General features: G+C 47.1%; 1 protein-coding gene across 4 annotated transcripts in view; it reads right to left on the reverse strand.

Annotated features, from left to right (window-relative positions):
• SPECC1 (sperm antigen with calponin homology and coiled-coil domains 1) overlaps positions 1-21,921 on the reverse strand; it is a 286,429-nt gene that overhangs the window by 205,869 nt on the left and 58,639 nt on the right. Inside the window, exon 1 of one of the 4 annotated variants that reach the window (XM_043583240.1) lies at positions 21,169-21,290. The exons of the other annotated variants lie outside the window; for them this stretch is intronic. The gene's annotated coding sequence lies outside the window, so the exon portion shown is untranslated. Of the gene's footprint in view, positions 1-21,168; positions 21,291-21,921 lie in introns of those variants that run through there. 4 annotated transcript variants of the gene reach the window in all.

The raw sequence follows: 21,921 nt of genomic DNA on the forward strand, positions 1-21,921 counted from the left end.
CATGTCAGTGGCAGGATCCAGACACACTAGACTCAAGGAAAGTGCTCCTCCTATACACAGAACAGCCACTTTTCATGTGGAAACATGAAAGAGGGAAAGCAAAGAGGAAAATAAACACTGAGGGCAGACATCCTCCCATCATGAGAATTGGCCCCAACCTTAATGCAGCCTAGCTTCTGAGAACACAGGTACGAATACCGGGTGATTCAGACTTTCCTTCTGGATGCGAGTGAGTGACAGAAAATAAATAGATGAACTCTCGCCAAATACAAGAATTAAAAAAAAAAAAAAAGGTTTCCATTGTTAATTCCCTGATTTCTGCAAATCCTCCTGAACCATCTCAAAGGATCAAGCTGATGAAGGAATTACAATTAAATCTGGGAACCCACTCCTGCAGGGGTGGGAAGAGCGTCTTCCTGGGGCTGTTTTCTTTAAATTTTCCAACAGTTTTATTTTCTTACCAAGCTTCTTTCCTTTCCAGAACGGAGTTAAGACTTCTATTTAAACCATAACTCATAAATTGTGTGGCATAAAGTAGAAAAGAAAAGAGAGGGGGAGTGGGGCGAGAGGGAGGAGGTAGCAGCTATTTTAGGAATATGATTAGGTGTCTGGGTCCCAGGGAAAGTCAGAGCCCAAGCACAGGTCTCCCAGTCCCTCAAAACACATTACTCTGCTGCTTAATCGCTGCCCGCAGAACTTGTGTTGGAAGGGCTGTTTCGGGGCCTCAGATTTATGACCTTTTTAAGGCAAGAGAACAGAAGGGCGATGGGGAAACCATTCTGGACGATCACAAAATAAAGAGTGTCTGCGAGTGGGAGAGGCACTGAGGTCTTGACTACAAGTACAATAAGCAGCAGGAAGCGGGAAGCCGAAGCATTCAAGTCTGAGAACTAACAAAATAAGAATGTTCACATAGCTCAATCACCAGGGGACTCGGCAGGAAACAGAATGTAAGGGAGGACCACGCTGAAAATATCTAGCTTGGGCTTTTCAGAACATGTGCTGAGTTTGCTCTTGACCTCAACAGTAGTGGCTATCAACTGGGGTGTGTGTGTGTGTGTGTGTGTGTGTGTGTGTGCATGGCTCTGCTCTCCAGGGGCAGGGGAGACGTGTTTAGTGGTCACAACTTGGGGTGTGCTACTGGGTAGACCCAGAGATGCTACTCAACATCCAAAGGGCGGCCCCGACAACGAAGAGATGTCTGCCCTGAGATGTCAGCAGTCAAGGTTTAGAAACTCAGTACTACAGGAAGAATGAAGAGTCCTCGGATGCTGGTTCAATTTCCCATCTAACACCAAAATGTTAATGCTGAGAATCTGTCTGGGGAGCAGCCGAGGGAATCCCGGATTTCAGCTGGAGCCACGGGAAACTCTTCAAAGTTTATTATTTCCTGTGGTCTCGGGATGAGAAGTCATCTCTTTGGCCTTAGATTCCTTCCCAGTAAAGAAGGAAAAGCACAGATGTCCATGTAGCATTAGAAGAAAAATGGCACACTGAAATTGATCTTGTCAGCAGAAGTCACTTAAAGAAAACAAGAGCCAAGGAGTAATAAACCAAAATCTAAATAGAAAAGAGCATTTATACATCACTAGCCACACCATCTCAAACCTGAAAAAAAAAAAACACACACACTTCAAAAATGGAGTAAAGAACTTGCAGAAACCATGAAATGCGGCCACAAGGCAGAGATCCATAACAAATAGGGTGTAATCTGAGATAAGACACAGAGGAGGAGTTGAGCCACTGAACACGAAATGCAGGCCCTGGAGAGAGGCTATAATCTGGGAGCTATATTGAGACCAAGAGTTCAGAATCACTGCCTGGGGGCCATCCTTCTGTCTCCAAAGCTGAACCAAGAAGCCAACACCCCAAGGAGTGGATGCCCACTAATCAGTAGTTATTTCCTTACCTATAATGTGGCTTCACATCAAAGAAATAAAGGTGAATGAGGGGCACCTGGGTGGCTCAGTCGGTTGAGCGTCCAACTTCGGCTCAGGTCATGATCTCACAGTTCCTGAGTTCAAGCCCCGCGTGGGGCTCTGTGTTGACAGCTCAGAGCCTGGAGCCACTTTGGATTCTGTGTCTCCCTCTCTCTCTGCCCTTCTCCCCACCCCCAGAAATAAATAAACATTAAAAAAAATTTTTTTTAAGTGAATGAGCTAAAGCAGGAGAAAAGGAGATGGGAACAAAATACTTCAAGAGCTCTTTCTATAGAAATAGTTTAAAAAGATCTATCAAAGGGTAACTAAGAATAAAAACTAAAATGTAGTGCCAGGACCATTCAATAGGGAAGGGCAGTATTTTCAACAAACGGTGCTGGGGAAAACTGGATATCCACATTCAAAAGAATGAATTTGCACCATAAACAAAAGTTAGCCCCAAATGGATCCAAGACCTAAAGGCAAGAGTTGAAATTGTAAAATGCTTAGAAGAAAACACAGGAAAAAACTTTGTGGCGTTGGATTTGGCAACGGATTCTTCAATATGGCACCAAAAGCATAGGCAACAAAAGAAAAAACTATAGAAACTGGACTACATCAAAATTTACAACTTATATGCATCAAAGAACACAATCAACAAAGTAAAAAGGCAACTCGTGGAAGGGGAGAAGATACTTGCAAATCACTTATCTGGTGAGAGGTCTGCTATGGACTGAATGATGTCCCCCACTCTCCCCAAATTCATATGTTGAAACCCTAGCCCCCAGTGTTAGTGTATTTGCAGATAGGGCTTTTAGGAGGTAAATTAAAATTAAATGAGGTCACAAGGGTGGGGTCCTCATCTGATAGGATCGATGGTCTTATAAAGGGAACTGAAGAAAGACCTTGTGAGGGCATAGTAAGAAGGCAGCCGTCTACAAACCAGGAAAGAGACCTCACAAAGAACTAAACAGCCAGCATCCTGATCTTGGACTGCCCAGCCTCCAGAACTGGGAGAAATAAATGTCTGTTGTTTAAGCCACTCAGTCTGTAGTATTTTGAAGCAGACAAAAATAGGGCTAATGTTCAGAACATATAAAGAACTACTACTCAACAACAAAACCAAACATGATTTAAGACGGACAAAGAACTGGGATAGACATCTCTCCAAAGAAGATATGCATGGCCAAGAAGTACATGAAAAGCTGTTCAACATCACTAATCATTAGGGAAATGCACATTAAAATCACGACAAGAGACTGCACCCAACCCATCAGCATCGCTCCTATAAACAACAGCAACAAACACAAACTAACAAGTGTTGGAGAAGATGTAGAGAGATCGGAACCCTTGGGTACTATCGTCGGGAAAGTAGAATGGTGCACCCGCTATGGGAAGCGGTGTGGCAATTCCTCAAAAATTAAAAACTAGAATTCTCATATGAGTTGTTCAATCCACTTCTGGATATATTCCCAAATAACTGAAAGCAGGGTCTCGAAAGGATGCTTTACAGTCATGTTCATAGAACAACTACCCACAAGGGCCGAAAGGTGAAAGCAACCCAAGTAGGTATTGATGGATGCATGGATAAACAAAATGTGGTATATACAACCAGTGGAATAGGATTCAGCCTTATGTTTAAGGCGATTTGATACATGCCACAACGCGGATGAACCTTGAGGACGTTAGGCTCGGTGAAACAAGTCAGTCAGAAAAAGACAAATACCGTATGATTCCCCTTACACAGTTAAGTTCATAGAGACAGAACGTAAAATGGTAGCTGCCAAAGTGGGGGGAGCGGGGGAGGAGGCAGGGGAGAATGGGATGGGGGTTACTGGTTAATAGGTATAGAATTCCGGTTTTATGGGGTAAATACAGTTCTGTGGTTGGATGATGCTTAATAACACAAATGTACTTAATAACACGCTGAATTGCACACTTAAAAATGGCTAAGGTGCAGGAGCCAGGGGAGGAAGCTGTTGGCGCCCAGAGACCGAAAGACAGAAGCTCGGCCTTCGCTAGAGAAACGCAACCAACCCGTGGAGATTCATTCGGGAGGGGGCTGGGGCAAGAAACGCCTCAAACTCATCCCCCTTCTCCCTCCAATCTGCTGCTCACTGGCTCCCTGGAAGAAGGAGACCGAGAGGAGACGTGGAGGGGCAAACACTGGAAGCTCAGGACACCCGCCCTGCCCCCTTGGCCTGGCCAACTTCAATGCCACCTTCTGAAGTGAAGTCGAGAATCTCCCCTCTAGAAACTTCTCCCAGTTCAGGGGGCCTCACAAGGGTCTCTGGCCTGTGGGACCTGCCCCCGGGGCAGCCTCCTGGCATTTGCCTGTGTGTGGCCGCCCTAGCACAGTGCACAGCACAGACCCCGAACAGCCAGCTCTCCCCTGCCCCGTGACTTCCCCATTTCTATTCTCAGCCTGGCCTTTCTCTCACTCTCCCAGACTCAAACCCTCAGTGGCATCGTGGGTTCCTCCCTGGGGCTCCAAGCCCACAGCTGTGCAGGCTGGGAGATGGGATGCCTGCCACGTTTCCCCAGCGTGGACCTGGGTAGCAGCTCTTGCTTTCCTCCTGAAGCCCATCCCTCCCACGGATTCCTGACAGACTTCCAAAAGCTCAGCTGGGGTCATCACTTCCTGCTCAAAACCCTTCATCTTCATTTATTTTTAAGCTACGTGCCGGGCACAACGTTCCGTGATTGCCGGAGATCACTCTCTCGAATGCTCCTGCCTGCCCCATGAGTCAGCTGTTGTCACCCACGCTTTGCAGTCAGCGAGGCCAAGAAATCCGCTAGCTTCCCCGATGCGGAAGCAGGGCTAGATCTCACAAACTGTGAGATCATGACCTGAACTGAAATCAAGAGCCAGATGCTTAACCCACTGAGCCACCCATGCGTCCCAGGAGCACTCCCTCTTAAGAGGTGTTTTCCTCCTGTTCTTTTGAGTAGCTCTCCCACTCCACCCCACAATTTCCTGTTCATTTCTTCAGAGCCTTCATCACCAAACTAAGACTACCACCGTCATTGATTACCTGCCTCCCTCTGCCACCACGGATGCCCTGTGACAGCAGGGCCTTACCGTCTTTGGGAGTCATGGTGTCTGCAGCATCTACACTGCGGCAGCACGTAGTAGGTGCTCAAGAAACATTTGCTAAAATGCATATTTAGCTTCCGCCTCTCGCTGAAGAAATGTGCGCAAGTATCTTCCCGCCCCTCCCTCGTGAGGCAGCGCGAGCCTCCACAAATGGGTATCATCACTGAGCACAGGTGGAATTCGTGGGCAGATACAAACAGATCTATAAAGCCATCCCAGTCTTTCTCCCGTGAGACTTAAAATGTCTTTCAACAACTGGGGGGAAAAAAAGCCAATCCCCAAACTGGATTTCAGGATGAAAACCCCGTCGACATGGATAGGGTGCCTTCCGGCATTATTACCTTGAAAATAACATTCGTGTTGACGTTTAAGCGTTCGCATTATAAAAATTCATCTCATTAACTTATAACATGCTTGGGGAAATGGTTCCTAAAATCATGTGGTACCAAACCTCTAAAATCACCTATTGCTTCATTTTGTTTCCTGGGCTTGTTCCTGAAGGGTGGCTGCTTACATTTTGGGTACGCATCTTAGTTTCACAGTAATAGCAAATGATACTTTTCCACGTTTATGGTTTAAGATTTCAGATGTCTTCGTTGAAACATAAAACTAAATGAAATTACGTAGATGCTTAGTGGCAGCTGGTGATAACCACAGACTGAGGGACCCAGTAATTTAAAGGCGCAAGTCTACGTGTCTTTGTCTTTTAGCCAACGTTTTTTTGTGTCTTTGTTCGTAAATGGGGCCCCTAAGTCGGGTGGGACAAGGGGCAAAGCCCCGTGATGTCAGTGACACAGCTTCCAAGGCAACAGGGAAGCCAGTTCTGACTCATTCTGTTCTACTTCCTCTAGAAACAATGCAAGGATGGCAGGGCTCACTGCCCCACCCACCCGACGGAACCCCTGTGCCCTCCACCAACAAGCTTCAGTGCACCTGCCCTACCAAGACCCAGGAGGGAGGGCACAAATCCTCCCCCCGGCACTGCTGAGCATAGGTGCCAAATAGGGACCTTGTGTGACGGTGGCCCCCCTCCACCTGTGGACAGGTAGGCCCCCTCATCACACCCACCGCCCCCCCCACCTTTGCTCACTGTACTTTAGCCATGCTGGCCTCCTGCCCAAGAGAAACGTCAGCCGGCAGGAAGCTGGCATCATCTGCAGGGGCGGCCTCCACGCGCCATGCAGTGCATCGCAAGTGAGACTCCCCAAGAGAAACCACAGAGGGCCATCCTTCAAGTTCCCTTGCTAAGAAAGTGGTTTACCGATTCAAGAGTTGTGGGAGGAGAGCCCCACCCGCGCCCCACTTGTGATCAGAGGCCAGAGCGCTGGCTGGGAGCTGTGCCCGGCATGGCAGCCGCGAGCTCCCCAGCCAGCGGGGCCCACGAGTTACACGGCGGGACCTCCCTAAGTGCCTCATTTCCCCTTCGATGCTTTAATCATGACTACGGCATTTTTCTTCCCCCTGAAGATGTGTGTTCACCTCTGCTGGTTTTTCTTCACTCATCTGCGTCTCGCGTCAGGCACGGGGTGCCCTCGGGAGGCCAAGGGAGGGGTTCACCTGACAAGGGCCCACGTTGTCTCGACTAGTTTCTGTCAGCGTGCATTTGTGTTGGGCAGGGTTGGGGGAGATGACCGATTTAAAAAAAAAAAAAAAAGTAAATTTTGACCTTGGCCTTGGATCTGGTTTCTCTCTTGCTTCTTGATCAACGATGGTATTCTTCCCAGACGTGGCACCTTCAGAGTCTTGTGGTTGCTGACAGACTCACAAAGGACGCCCTTCAGGTTGATGTGGGTCTTTTACGATGACGACATTATTCTGAAAAGGTGGCCCTAAGTCACGAGAGCTCGAAGAGTTCAGAATAGCAGGGTCTCGACTGGATCCCAACCACGTTGAGTGCTGTGGCCCAGCAGGTGTGGCAGGTCAGGAGGCTGGTGAGCGAGGGCCCCTGACTGTCTGAGGAACTGAAGGGCCCGAGGGGATGAGGGAGACAGGCAGGAGTTGGACCATCAAAGTAACATTGAAATCTGAGGAAATTCAAGAAACTCTGAGGTTTCTCTCCCACTGTCTGGGGTCTTTGGAGATGTCTTGAATACCCGGTTCTCTGGCACCTCCCAGCCACAAAAAACAAAAACAAAAACAAAAACAAAAAACGTGGTGGGATACAACAGGCATCCCGGAAAGTGCCCTGGCAGGGGCAGGGGAGGGAGAAGGGAGAGCTTCGAAGCACCTGAGGCTATTAGCCGGTGGTGTTCACTCCTGGGACCACTGGAAAGAAATGAGGGAAGGAGCGGTACCTGGGTGGCTCAGTAGGTTAAGCGTCCGACTCTTGGTTTCAGCTCAGGTCATAGGTTCGAGCCCCACATGGGGCTGTGTGCTGACAGTGTGGAGCCTGCTTGGGATCCTTGGTCGCCCTCTCTCTCTGCCCCTCCCTTGTTTGGACCATCTGTCTCTCAAAAATCAATCAATCAATAAATTGAAAAAAAGAAACATGGGGGAAAGACAGAACTTTCCTGGAGCTTGTACAGGTTCAGAAGGGTCAGGGAGCTGATTCTTGCCCGCACAGTCACCCTGGTTGCCCCAGGGTCACGGTGGACACCCCCTCTGAGTAACGGGCAAAGTCTGTCCCTTCGCACAGGCTGTGAGAGTCTGTCATTCCACTGGATTTCCTTATTGTTCCTGGATTAAGTTAAATCATTGAACGCGGCTGATTTCTTGTTTTTTGCATTCCTGAAATATTCTTTTCTACCCCACAGGCTTCAGCTATTTTCCTGTAATGCCAGCTGGCTAATGAAAGCTACTGCTGTGCTTTGTGGGGTTAATTTATTCAGTGCCTGGAATATGCTCTATCTTTCCCCAGCATGAAATGTTTCTGCTATTGCGTTTTAAATATATACAATAGCCGCAAATATGAGGGATAATGTTGCAGGCTGCCCCTGGGATTACCTTGTCATTACGTGTCCCTTGCACGGTCCCCAGGAGAAAATCTACAGGGAACAGCAGTATAGCCTCGGCTCTGTGCTCTGTGCTCCAGGGTGGGAGCTGGAGACAAATGTGGAACAGCCCTGCAGCTGCCCCCTCAGGGTGGGCTTTGTGACACAGTCAAGTCTGACTTTCAGTGAAGAGAGACAGTCCCCTGTCCCTCAAAAACACAGAGCAAGAGCCGTGTTGTAAAGCTGCCCCCACCTTCTCTTTGTTTCAGCGTCAGGCACATTTCCTGCTGGCCCACTCCTTCAGGGTGCCTAGGGCTCAGACCCAGTACAGCCAATGACTGATCATTTAGTCTTCAGGCCTCCCCAAGGCCACGCCATGCCCAGAACAACGGGCTTCCCACCCCTGTCTGATTCCTGATCGCTGCCTAACTCCTACAAGTCCTTGTAAAACTCGGCTTCCTGCCCCTTGTCCAGGAACAGTCCTGCTTCCCCAGCTCAGTGAGCATCCACAACACCCCGTATGAAAGCCTAACACTCTGCTGACTTGTCTCCTGCCCCCCAACTTCCCAGCCTCGATGACGTTTGAGCAAAGAACTCATTCTCATTCCTCCGTGATCCCACAGCTCTGGGCCCGGCGTCTGGTCCATAAGAAATGGTAGTTGAAGACCAATCATCAACCTAAACGTGAAGCCCAAACAGAACTAGAAAAATACTAGAGGCAAACGGGAGAAAATCTTTGTGATCTTGAGTTTGGCAAAGATCTCTCACATGTAACACCAAAAGCATGGTCCATAAGAGAGAACATTAAAAAAAAAAAAAAACCATGATAAGTTAGACTTCACTGCAATTTAAAACTTCTCTTCAAAAGACATTATCAAGAACATAAAAAGACGAGCCACAGATCGGAAGAAAAGCATCTGGAAAACACGAAACTGGTAAAGGGCTTGCTTCCTGAATTTATAAAGAACTCACCCAACTCAACGGCAACTCCGTAACTCAACTCCGTAAAAGATGGTCAAAGATCCAACACTTTGCCAACGAGGATATTCTCGGGATGGCAAACGAGCACATGAAAAGATGCTCCACGTCATTAGTCGTGAAGTAAATGCAAACTGAAACCACAAGGAGATACTACTACACGCCTAGGAGAATGGCTAGAAAATAAAACAAAATAAAACAATATCGAGTGCAGGGATTTGGAGCAACGGGAACTCTCACTCATTGCCGGTGGAAATGCAAAACGGAATAGAATCTTTGCACAACAGTGCAGCTGTTTCTTATAAAATTGAACCTGCACTAATACAACCCAGTAATCCCACTCCTCAGCCTTTATCCAAGAGAAATGGACACTCGAGTTCACACAAACGTTTGTAATGGGAATGCTTGTAACAGTGTGATTCATAGGCTTGGTTCCTAAGAGCGAAAACTTGAAACCACCGGACTGTCCTTTGATGGTGAGTGGGTATCACTGTGGTATGTCCACGTGCTGAATGACGTGCAAAAACAGCGCACGAATTTTAAGTGCATTGTGCTAAGTGAGAGAGGCCAAACTGAAAAGGCTACACATTATAGGATTCCATTTATAGGACATTCTGAAAAAGGCAAGACCATAAGGACAGAAAACAGAGCAGTGGTTACCAGGGCTTGGGACCTCACCCTACATTCCTCTCCAGCTAGTTGTTCATCTGTAGCCTTTATGATATCTTTTATAAGAAACCGGTGGAAGTATATAAATGTTTTCCTGAGTTCTGTGAGTCACTCCAGCAAATTAACTGAACCTCAGAAGGGCGTTGTGGGAACCTCCGATTTATAGCAGGTTGGACTTGTGACTGGCCTGAATTGGGGGTGAAGAGGGAGTGGGAGGAGTCTTGTGGGACTGGGCCTTAACATGTGGGATCTGATACTCTCTCCAGGTAGACGGTGTCAGAACTGAGTGAACTGCTCAACGTGTCGGAAAACACACATCAGAGGGACTGACTATAAAGAGGTACAAGGAAATTTGGGGCATAAGTTGTGAATCCTGATTGTGGCAGTGGTTGCACACACATTTGTCAAAGCTCAAGTGGGCTGAATGAATATAATCCAAGGCTCTCCTTGCGCTGGCCCAAGCCCACCTTGCCAACCTCATTTCCTCCTCCCCTACTCATGCCTTCCGGGCTCCTGTGACGCTGGCCTTCCATGGCCCCCAGCAGCATGGGCCCTGCCCACCCCCAGCCTTTACTCTGGTTTTCTTCGCGTTCCCTTTGCCTGGTCAGCCTTTCCCACCTTTGCCCCCGCTTATACACAAATCTTATCCATCCTTCATGCCCCAGGGCAAATGTTACCTTTTCTTGTAACTGTATTTGATTACCACCATCCCACATGCACAAAAAGCTGGAAGTGATTTGCTATGCCTGCAAATGCCAAGCATCTTATCTGCATCTCTTACATTTCTCACCATTTCTTGTACGATTGTGTACGTATCACGTATCTCCAACTAATTTTAAGTGCCAAGTTTGAGTCACTTTTGCATTTATGCACAGTGTCTAGATCGATGCCTTATGTGTGGTAAGTGCTCAGAAATGTTCTGTTTGATGAATTAATGAAAAAAATCAATGGCCAGGGTGACCTGTGGCAGCTAAAGTTGGTGTGGTCAGCACCCGGAAAGAATAGTATCACCCAGGAGTCCAGATTAGATGGCCTCTTAGTGATAAGCAAACAGGACTAGGGAGGTTATACCTCCACAACTACTATTCGTATGGTAGTCGCCTGGTCCCCCTACCTGGCTGATCAAGGCTGGTTAAAAACACACATGCCTGGGGTCCTGACTCAGTCCATCAAGGGTGAGTGCTGCTTCTGAATTTTTAATAAACTCCCAGTGTGACTCATCAGTCAAGCTTGGGACTTACCTTCCTAAATGGTCAGAAGGTCAAAGACTCACCTACAGGTAGCCAATAAAAAAATGCAGGCTTTGAGTATCTGTTTAGAGGTACCACACACACACACACACACATGCACGCACACACACACAGGCATATGGATCATCAAACTGTAATACATCCATACCCGTCAATAAAAAGGAGTGAACTGCTGACACATAGAACACGGATGAATCTCAGAAGCGTTATGCTGAGTGGAAGAAACCAGACACCAAATACTACAGAGTGTATGGTTCCACTGATCTGAAATTCTAGAAGAAGCAAAAATAAGGTGGAGTGATAGAAACCTGATCCGTGTTCGCTGGGGGCCAGGGCCAGGGGGCAGACAGGCACTGGGAACCTGACTTCCTATAAAGGGGCACAAAGGGAGTTTTAGGGGTGATGGGAATGCTCCGTGGCTTGACTGGAGTGGTGGTTCCAGGGATGTATACATTTAGCAAAAGTCATCAAAGTATACATTCAAGGGGCACCTGGGTGGCTCAGTTGGTTAAGCATCCAACTCTTGGTTTCGGCTCAGGTCATGATCCCACAGTTTCGTGGGTTCGAGCCCTGTGTCAGGCTCTGTGCTGGCAGCACAGAGCTTGCTTGGGATTTTCTCTCTTGCCCTTTCTCTCTGCCTCTCCCTCACTCGTGCTGTCTCTCTCAAAATGAATGAATACACTTAAAAAAAAAAAAAAGAAACTTAAAAAATACAGAGTGCCCATTCAAAATGGAAGCATTCATTGGGACTCGGAATCCAGGAACCTAATGATGATCCTACCCCTGTCCTTCGCCCCCTATATATCTGGCCAGTCACCGAGTCCTGTCACTTGGACTGCTAAAGGTCTCTTCCTCTGCTCCTTATTTCCACACTTCACATCCTCATGGGCATCAGAATTACTGCTGGTTTCCCTACCTAGAGTCAGGATCACGGCCCCTGTGCCGTTAGCAGGCTTTCTAAAACGCAGCCCGCTCAAGTCCCTCCCCTGCTCAAACCCTCCCACCACCACCCCTTTCAGGATAAGGCCCAAATTCCACATGCCGGACTTCTTGTACCCTCACACCCACCCCAAGCCCCACCTCTTACCATTCTCGCGCAGGCCCACTGCAGACACCTGTTCCCACAACGGGAGCTCCTCGAAGGCGCCGTGACCCCTGGCAAGTCCGGGCCTTCGCACACGCCATCCCTTCTGGGTGCAACACTCTCCCTGCTCCCTCAGCCTGTCCACTCCCATCCACCCTTCAAGGCTCAGCCGAAGCATCCCCTGACCTAGCCAGCTTTCTGCTGGCTATGATCCGGCACTGGGTGGGACGCCCCTCCTCCAAATGTTGGCATCTGCCACACTGCATCACAGTTGCTACCCTTGGTTTGTCCGTCTCCCCACTGAGCATTCAGGCTGGGTACCATATTTTTCACCTCTGGATAGCCAGCATCAAGCAGATCTCTGGCGCACAGAAGGAGCTCAGTAAGCAAGTAAGTATTTCTGGGTATTTCTCTTTTTTTTTTCTTTTTTTATTTATTTGGGGGGGGGCAGAGAGAGACAGAGAGGGAGGGAGACAGAAACCCAAGCAGGTTCCGTGCTACCAATGCAGAGCCCAACATGGGGCTGGAACTCAGGAACCATGAGATCATGACCTGAGCCAAAATCAAGAGTCGGGCACTTCACCGACTGAGCCACCCTGGCACCCCTGTTTCTGGGTATTTCTAATGACTGCCTGCCTGCCTGCCTGCCTGACTGAATACCAAAGGACAGGGTGTTAGAAGTCTGCTGAAGGGCTATGATGCATGAGAAGGGAAGATGCTTGAGGACAAAGTGGTATTTAAGTTAGACTCTTGTTACGCACTGAACGGTGTCCTCCAATTCGTATGTTGAAGTCCTAACCCCCGGAGTACCTCATAATGTGACTACGTTTGGAGACAGGGCCTGAAACGAGGTAAAATGAGGTCACTGGGGTGGGCCCTACCCCCAACGGCTGGTGTCCTCACAAGAGCGGGGAGTTGGGACACAGTGGTGCACAGAGGGAAGACCACGTGAGGACACAGGCCGAAGATGGCCGTCCACAAGCCAAGGAGGGGAGGCCTCAGAAGGAACCCACCAGGCCAACACCTGGATCTCAGACTTCTAGCCTCCAGAGCGGTGAGGAAATTAACGTCTGCGTTTAAGCCCCCACTGTGCGGTGCTTTATGGCAGAAGGGACCTTCCAGGTGAGAAGCACACCCAAAGGCAGGGGAGGCACGGTTACGGGGTGCGTGCCCTGGAATGGTCTGGTTTGTCAGCAGTGGATGAACGCTGTAGCAAGTAGAGCAAAACGGCCCTGAGACCAAGGAGACTGTGGAGGTCCCAAAAGCCAGGTGAAGGCGGCTAGCCTTTCCTCTGCAGGCTGGTGCGTCTCTGTCCGGTGTGACCAGTGTCTGGCTGAAAGCAGCAGCAGGCCGGGCAGGGCTGGAAGCCAAGGCCACTGTGTGTCCCACACTGGTGCGTACGAGCCATGGGGCTGCTGTGGCGGCTTTTGGGGACAGCAAACATTTGTTAATTTAAAAGTTCTAGGGACGCCTGGGTGGCTCAGTCGGTTAAGCATCCGACTTCAGCTCAGGTCACGATCTCGCGGTCCGTGAGTTCGAGCCCCGCGTCGGACTCTGGGCTGATGGCTCAGAGCCTGGGGCCTGCTTCCGATTCTGTGTCTCCCTCTCTCTCTGCCCCTCCCCCGTTCATGCTCTGTCTCTCTCTGTCTCAAAAATAAATAAACGTTAAAAAAAAATTTTTTTTAAGTTCTAGGGGCGCCTGGGTGGCTCGGTCGGTTAAGCGCCGACTTCGGCTCAGGTCGTGGTCTCATGGTTCGTGGGTTCGAGCCCCGTGTCGGGCTCTGTGCTGACAGCTCGGAGCCTGGAGCCTGCTTCGGATGCTGTGTCTCCCTCTCTCTCTGCCCCTCCCCCACTCGCACGCTGTGTATGTGTGTGTGTGTGTGTGTGTGTGTGTGTGTGTGTCTCTCTCTCTCTCTCTCAAAAATAAATAAACATAAAAAATTGAAGAAAAAAGTTCTATATGTATTTTAACATGTGACACATAGGACTCAACTGTGGCTCTTTTGTGAAAAGGCAGAGCATTGATCAGGGCAAGAAACAATGGGATCCTGCCAACCAGAATGGCCATGTGCCCTTGGCTGTACGGTCACGACATACCCCTGGGTCCTCCTCCGACCTTCACTCATCCCTACTCACAGCTCTCCTTTTAAAACGCAGGTCAGATTCTGTCATTCCCTGCCCTTCACTGCACTGGAATAGCAAAGTCAGGCCCAAAAGGACGAGTGTGAAGTCACTTGTTTGCACAAGCAAACAGCTGGGGACTATTTCATTCCTTTGTTCCCTCAACAAACCCTTGCGGAGCACCTGCTGTAGGTCTCAGGGAGGCACCAGCACAGGGACGAGCGAACACGAACATAATCTCTGCTCATGGGGGGATCGTGGTCCCGAGGCGGGGGGGGGGGGGGGGGGGGAGGAGGCTACCATATAGTCTCAATGAGATCACAAAAGATCTCAACTGTGACACTGCTGAAGAGAGCTTACTTGGCGGGGGGGGGGGGGGGGGGGGGGGGGGGGGGGGGGGGGGGAGAGGTATGGCCAAGCCAGGGAGGACAGCCTGAGCAGGCTCCATGAGGCAAAGACAATTCCAGGATAGCCAGCATTAACTAGGTGCAAAGGGGCAGAGAACATCCACAGGCAGAGGGAGCAGCCAGGCAAGGAGGTGGGAAGGAGGTGGCAGGAGGTGGGAAACGAGTGTGGGGGACTCTAAGACCCTGTGGCCGCAGGGATGACCTGAGCAGGGGACAGGGTGGAGAGCAGGGACAGGAGGGGGACCCTCACTTCCCTCACCAGTCAGGTGCCACCCCACCACCACCACCCTCACCAGCTGCTCAGCAGCCTAAGTCTAGTCACAAAAGCCACTGAGCACTTCCTGGCGTGGGCTCCTGCCATGAAAGGAGGGCTCCAGGTAGCACAGGAGAAGCCGGAACTCTGGAAACCCTTAAGCTCATCGGTGAGACCAAGAACGCATCCCCACAGGCAGTAGGTGCTGGAAAGTTCTCCAGCCCCCAGGCTCAATACAGAAATACAGATTTTTGTTTACAACCCAGACCATCCTCCCAGCATCCCGTCCTTTATCTCCTGCATAAATCCTCCCCAGCGACTGCCCTGACTCTCCCCAGAGGGTGACTGCTTGGGCTCTTGTCATTAGAGAAGACTCCTTACCGCAGCACCAGGTGTGGCTCTCAGGGCTCTCCGGGCTCCCAGGCCTGTCTCAGAGGGACCCTCCGCCTCCCTGGCTGTCACGTGTCCCCGGCTTACCTCACTCTTGTCACTGTAAAATAAATAACTGCTCTCCAGTCTCCTGTTTCTCTCTTTCTCTCTCTCTCTCTCTCTCTCTCTCTAACCGCCCCCCCCCCACCTCTCTCTCTCTCTTGCAGTGTCCTTGTCCTGAATTCTACTGGCTAACAAAGTCATCATAGACAAGAGTCACTTTCTACTGGCTACATATCTAAACCTAATACGGTTCCTTCCAGAAATAGCATCCCTGTGATCAAGGCGACCTCGCAGGCCTTAGAGACCAGGTGACAGAGTTCTGCATTTGTTCCTGGTAAATTTTTTATTGTTGATTTTTGAGTTTGGCATTATTTCATTTTCATTGTTTCTCACTCACCGTGAGTCAACAAGTTTCCTTTTAAAATCTGTTAACGATGGCAGTTTTAGGAAATTTAATAAGAAAAGCTGTGGAAAGAGAAAATCTGAGTGACTAAAATCTGGGAAGCGGTGGTCCCGGGGAAAGGAATGAAGAAATGGCAGGAGGAATGGCAAGAAGGGGACGGAATGTGAGAGAAGAACCATTAGGTTCCTAATGGTTGGATGTGGGGGGAGGGGGGGGGGTCATGGGGGGGGCTGGGAGGGGTCCCCACCTGTGCTTTTCTTAGACCAGCCTCCCTCTACTCGCCCCCTCCTGAGCACCCATGTAAATGGGCCTCTCATCTATTATTCTCCTTATTTGGTAGCTTCATAGCAACGCTCATGATCCGTGATGAGTAATTGGCTAGTGGGTTTGCTGCTCCCACGGGGCTGGCACCGTCCCTCTCTGGCTCGCCCTGGTCTCTGCGGGGCCTAGAGCACTGCCTGGCTGGGACCAGGCATGGGGTATCTGCCGGGCAAATATCTGGATGAATGGCCATCATGAAGGTTGGATGAACCTTTTTAAAACAGCCATAAGGAACACAGATGAAAGGAAGGAGAGAGGCATGGTGTGTCGGGGCTGGGGTCTATGAGCCACCCAAGTGGGGACCCTCTGAACGCAGCGTGAGAATAGGGATGGGACAGAACGGGAGCTGCTTAGAGGTCAGAACTCGTCAATGAAGCACCTTTCCCTCTGTGCCTCTTGGGTTGAGTTTTCTCAACAAGTTCCTTGCTTCTTTTCCTAAAACATAAGTTAAAACCTGTAAAGAATGTGAAAACACTGCCACTCACATGTTCACTCTTCCTAAAATTTGTCGTGTACTTTCCCAACTGTAGGCCTCTATACCTGGGGTTCTGCTCCCTAAAATTTTGCCTGTGGGCCTGGAAAAATGCCTGTCTGTCTATCTATCTATTTATCTATCTACCTATCTATCTATTTTGCACAAATAAGAGACAAATACAGGGGCGCCTGGGTGGCTCAGTATGTTAAGCATCTGTCTTCAGCTCAGGTCATGATCTCGTGGTTTGTGAGTTTGAACCCCATGTCAGGCTCTGTGCTGACAGCTCAGAGTCTGGAGCCTGCTTTGGATTCTGTGTCTCCCCCTCTCACTCTGCCACTCCCCCGCTCACATTCTGTCTCTCTCAAAAATAAACATTAAAAAAAATTTTTTAATAGGCACAGCTTTATAGAAGAGTTCAAACATAGAAATGTATGTAGCAGAAGGTAAAAGAGACCTTGCCCTTAATGCTACTTCCCATACCAAGCAGCTTGATATTATATATCCACTACTTTTTTAAGATGAATTTTTATACACATGCAAATAAAATTAGGGAGTTTAGATCTCTTAATATAAATAATGAAATTTTACAGGTAGATATGATTATACTGTATATGTTTACTTGAAAACATGTACCGTATTTTTCTGAGGTACATTAAAGGTTATTTTACACTTTGGTAATTTGGTAAAATTGTACAAAAAGCCTTATTAGTTCTTGTTCCTTGTATTTGATTGCCTATGCCCATCTCCATACGTTCTCTTTGATGCTGGATGCTCTGTTTTCAACTTTTGCCAATCTGTCACGGGGGAAATAATTGCATAGTATTCGAATTTGTGTTTCCATGATTCTTTTTTTTTTAAGGTTTATTTATTTATTTTGAGAGACAGCCTGAGTGGGGGAGGGGCAGAGAGAGAGGGAGACAGAATCCCAAGCAGGTTCTGCACTGTCATCACAGAGCCCGATGCAGGGCTTGAACTCATGAAACCATGAGATCATGACCTAAGCTGAAACCAAGAGTCGGTCGCTTAACTGACTGAGCCACCCAGGTGCCCCTGTGTTTCCATGATTTTTACTGAGGTTGAACATTATATGTTCACTGGTCAACTGTATTTCTTCTTCTGTGAATTGCTTGTTTATAAAAATAAATATAATTTGCCTATTTACAAATTGTCCTTGCCCATGTTTTCTTTACGTATTTGTCTTTCTCCAATTGATTTGTAGGAATTCTTTTTTTTAATGTTTATTTATTTATTTTTTATTTATTTTTATATTTATTTTAAGAGAGTGAGAAAAAGCATATGTGTGCACACAAGAGCAGGGAAAGGGCAGAGAGAGAGGGAGACAGAGGATCTGAAGGGAGCCCTGCACTGACAGCAGAGAGCCCAATGTGGGGCTCAAACTCACGAACTGTGAAATTACGACCTGAGCCAAAGTTGGACGTTTAACCGACTGAGCCACACAGGCACCCCTGGGAATTCTTTATTTATAATGGGTAGTAATCCTCTGTGGTATGTGTGTTGCATATATCACTCTGTCACTTGCCTGTCTTTCAGTGTATCAGTTCCTTCACGTATAGAGAGTCGAACGTTCTTTCTCTGTCTCCCAAGATTACGTGAAAGTTTGTCTTAAGCCATATAGGAAAAGAATGACACATTTGTCTCTATATAAGAAGAAGATATAATATATCTTTGTGTACATAAAATACATATATGTATGCCTCAAATACTTTCTATACGTATCTATACACATCAATTACTGTTTCCAGTGGTTTTCTCTAATTTACCTTTTATTTCCTCACCCCAACAACCCATGGAGTACACACTACCTATCACTATCCCCATACAAGTAAGACTGAGGGACACATAAGTTAGGACTCAGCACCTGCCTCCTGAGCCCACACCCTTAATACTTCATTTGGACTCCACACAACTTATCCTCTCTATATATCACAAAAGCAACGGTAATTAATACAATGTGAGAATGGCACAGAAACAGCAACTATAAATAAAACAGATAATATAGAAAAATCTTTTTAAAAAGCTTAAGGCATGAAAAGACAAAACTATAAAATACTAGAGAACACAAAGATTTATCATAAATGATATTGGAAACACTGGCACTATTTTAAGTCAGTCTAAATCCACTTTTCACATCATCCACCAAAGTAAAAACTAGAAGGAAAAAAAAAATCCTTTAAAAGAGGATAACATCTCTAAAGTAAGAAGAATCCGGGGGGAAAATGGACAGTTTGGACTATGTAAAAACGTTAAATGGCTACTTTTTTTTAAATTCATTTTTAAAAAGTAACCAAATAGTCTGGGGAAAAGAACTGCCAAAATCATGGAATAAGTCTCATCAAAAACCTATGTAAATCAGCAAAACAAAAAACGAAGCAAAACAGAGGAGCAAAACGGAAAGTACAACTTATAAACAAACACGTGAAAAAACCATTCAGCCTAATTATGTTAAAAGAAATGCAACATTACAAAGGGCCTCTGTTTTGCCTATTTTTTAAATGATATTGTCCTTGATGGAATGCGTGAAATCAAACGGGCACTCTCACACAGAGTGCTGATACAAAGTTATGAGTAACATACACCAAGCATCATTAAAATAAATGTTCATGCCCGTTTACCTAGTAATCCTATGTCTGAGCATCTATTCTACAGATATGATCCAGAAACCTGGGGAAAATCACATGGCCAAGATAGTTACTGAAGTATTGGGTTTTTTTGTTTTGTTTTGTTTTGTTTTTAAGATTTTATTTTTGATGGGTATTGAGGAGGGCACCTTTTGGGATGAGCACTGGGTGTTGTATGGAAACCAATTTGTCAATAAATTTCATAAAAAAAAAAAAAAGATTTTATTTTTAAGTAATCTGTACCCTCAACCTGGGGCTTGAACTCACAACCTCGGGATCAAGAGTTGCAAGCTCTACTGACCGAGCCATCCAGGCACCCCTAAAGCATTATTCATTACAGCAAGAAAAAAGAAAGAAAGAAAGAAAGAAAGAAAGAAAGAAAGAAAGAACAAAAGAACGAAAGAAAGAAAGAAAGAAAGAAAGAAAGAAAGAAAGAAAGAAAGAAAGAAAAAGAAAGAAAGGGAAAAGCAACCCAATTTTTACGAACAGGGAATAGTTAAGTAATTTATGGAACAATCACCTACTAGAACATTATACCCCTTAAAAATAATTTTGAAACGAATAACATTTTAAAAACCCTATGCTATAATATCTAGTGGTACAACTACAAAGAAATATAGAAATTTTAAGTTGTTTCAGGGTGTGGGATTGAGTCATGAGTTTCTCTAATTTCTAAATTTACTTTGGATTTAGAAGGACCGAGTCCCAGTCCTGGCTGTACCTCTTCCACCCACCAGTCATTCTGACCTCGCCCCAGTTACAAAACCTTTCTATGCCTCAGTTTCCTTGCCTGTAACAATAAAGATCGTAAATGTAGCCATCTCACGGGAGTGTTTTGAGAATCGGATGAGACGGTACTTGGGAAGAACTTGACTGCCGTACCTCGCACACGTAAGCACTCAGAAATGTTATTTTTATCATATAAAAAAAAAGGGTAAACATGTTTGCAGGGGGAAATCATTGAAATGAGGAAGCTATTTCACAGGCAGGGTCTATTTTCATTTGGAAGTTTAGTACGGTTAATTTCGTACTCCCTCTGCTTCTGCGGCTTTTTCCTGCTCAGACTGCTGCTCAGACGACACTTACATGTAAACCCACGTGGTGAAGGGAAGATTAAAGGAAATGAAACCTCTACTCACAACCAGAACCATGTAAAAATATATAGTCCGTGGAGCTCAGTTGGAAAGGAACAAAAACCGAGCCATGTTGGGGAGTCCTGTAGTAGAAGCAGAGAACGTGTGTCTTTTTTACTTTTCTGTTCTAATGACAGGGAAAAATCACATTGTTTGAGTAAACTTAAAATGTCAACTTCCTGCATGACTGAGCTCAATATTTTAGCTCAGAAATTGGGCTCAGTGGGAAAAGGAGGGGGGGACCCTAAAAAACTTCATTTCTAGAAAATACAGTGGTGAAGAGATGTTTCAAAGTAGCCTGTGCTTTGGCCGGGGCTGGGGCGGGGCCGGGAGTGATGGGGGGGGGGGGGTCGGGTTAGTGCAAAATACTGTCTAAACAGAAACCATATAATAAGTAACTTCCTAGAAAAGCCTCTGTCTTTGTCATATCTTTGAAGTTCTGCCTTCTAGGCCTCATAAGCACAATGTCTGGCTCAGATATTAAGCACTGGGACATTATCAGGCCCTCTGCAAGATGGGAGGGTGCCCTCCACAGTGCTCATCTTCACGGGGAGAAGGCTCTAGAACCTTCCGGGGGGGCTAAGAACCAGTCAAGTGGGTGCTTCTCTCCACAGGACTTCCCACATTAGTGACAAGAATGCACAGAAGTAGCCCTATTCACCTTGGTTGTGAAAAGAGATCGCCACACTGCTAGCAATTAGTACCCACAGAGAGGGTTTCTTTTCCCAAAAAACTCTACACATTAACTTAAAGTCAGCACTAATCATCCTCACTTTGCAAGGTGAAAAACGTGACAGGCAGGGAAAAAAGTCTATTTTTTCAAGATGTCCGAAGACGAGTTTTCAAATTCGTTTTTAGCTCAAAGAAGCAGGTATGTAGCATTAAGTTACCTAGCCCATGAATCACCAAAAAATGTATTAATCACGCCTTCATTATATCAGGATTCACTGGGTGTGTTAGACATTATACCTAAGGCAGAAGAACGTCTTCCCCAGATACAGCTATCCTTCTAAGATTTTCCAGCCCCATCTTAAATAATAACCAACTCTGTACTTACTGCAAAGGCTCTCGCTTCTTGCACCTCCTGGGAGCTGCTGACCTCAATCAGCAAGCCAGCCGCACTATTCTGGGGTCTGGTGCTGGCTGGGGAGGAAAACCACACTCAAGGGGCCCGGGCAGTGAGCATTTGAGCAATGCTTCACTCAGGAAGCAGGCGGTTCTCTGCTCTCCAGGGCTTCTGACGGCCTCTCCCCTCTCCCTCTCCCTCTCCCTCCCTCCCTCCCTCTGTCTCTCACAATCTCTCTCCCTTTTCTCTCTCTCTCTCTCTCTGACTCTCATACACACACAGAGTGCAAAATCATTTCTATCCTACTGGTTCCTGAATACTTACTTTGTACCTCTCAAAAACATAATGATTTAAAGATATAGGCGCGCGCGCGCGCACACACACAAACACAGATATAGGCTGACAAATTTCTGGCTGTTTCCCGAGATAATCAAAACAAAAAAAAACAACCCAGGCTGTCTTCAAAGGTGAGTTTGCCCTGAAGCCTCAGGGCCCCTCACTTGCCATAACCTGAGGGCTGTAGAATGTTCTAAGGGGGATGGGGAAGTCAGGTTATGATCCCGAAGCATTTCAAAGCCGGCAGCTCTGATGAGCGGACTGAAGCTTGCTCAGAGATAAAGCATCTAAACCTCCAAGCCCCCCTGTCACTTGTTGTAATTTCTTTCTTCATTCTAAAGATCTTCATACCTAATTTTGAATTCCGAGAGCTCCAGAATTAGCTGAACATTCTCACAAAACCTGAGG

Source organism: Prionailurus bengalensis, chromosome E1 (genome assembly GCF_016509475.1).
Source record: "Prionailurus bengalensis isolate Pbe53 chromosome E1, Fcat_Pben_1.1_paternal_pri, whole genome shotgun sequence".
Lineage (NCBI taxonomy): Eukaryota > Metazoa > Chordata > Mammalia > Carnivora > Felidae > Prionailurus > Prionailurus bengalensis.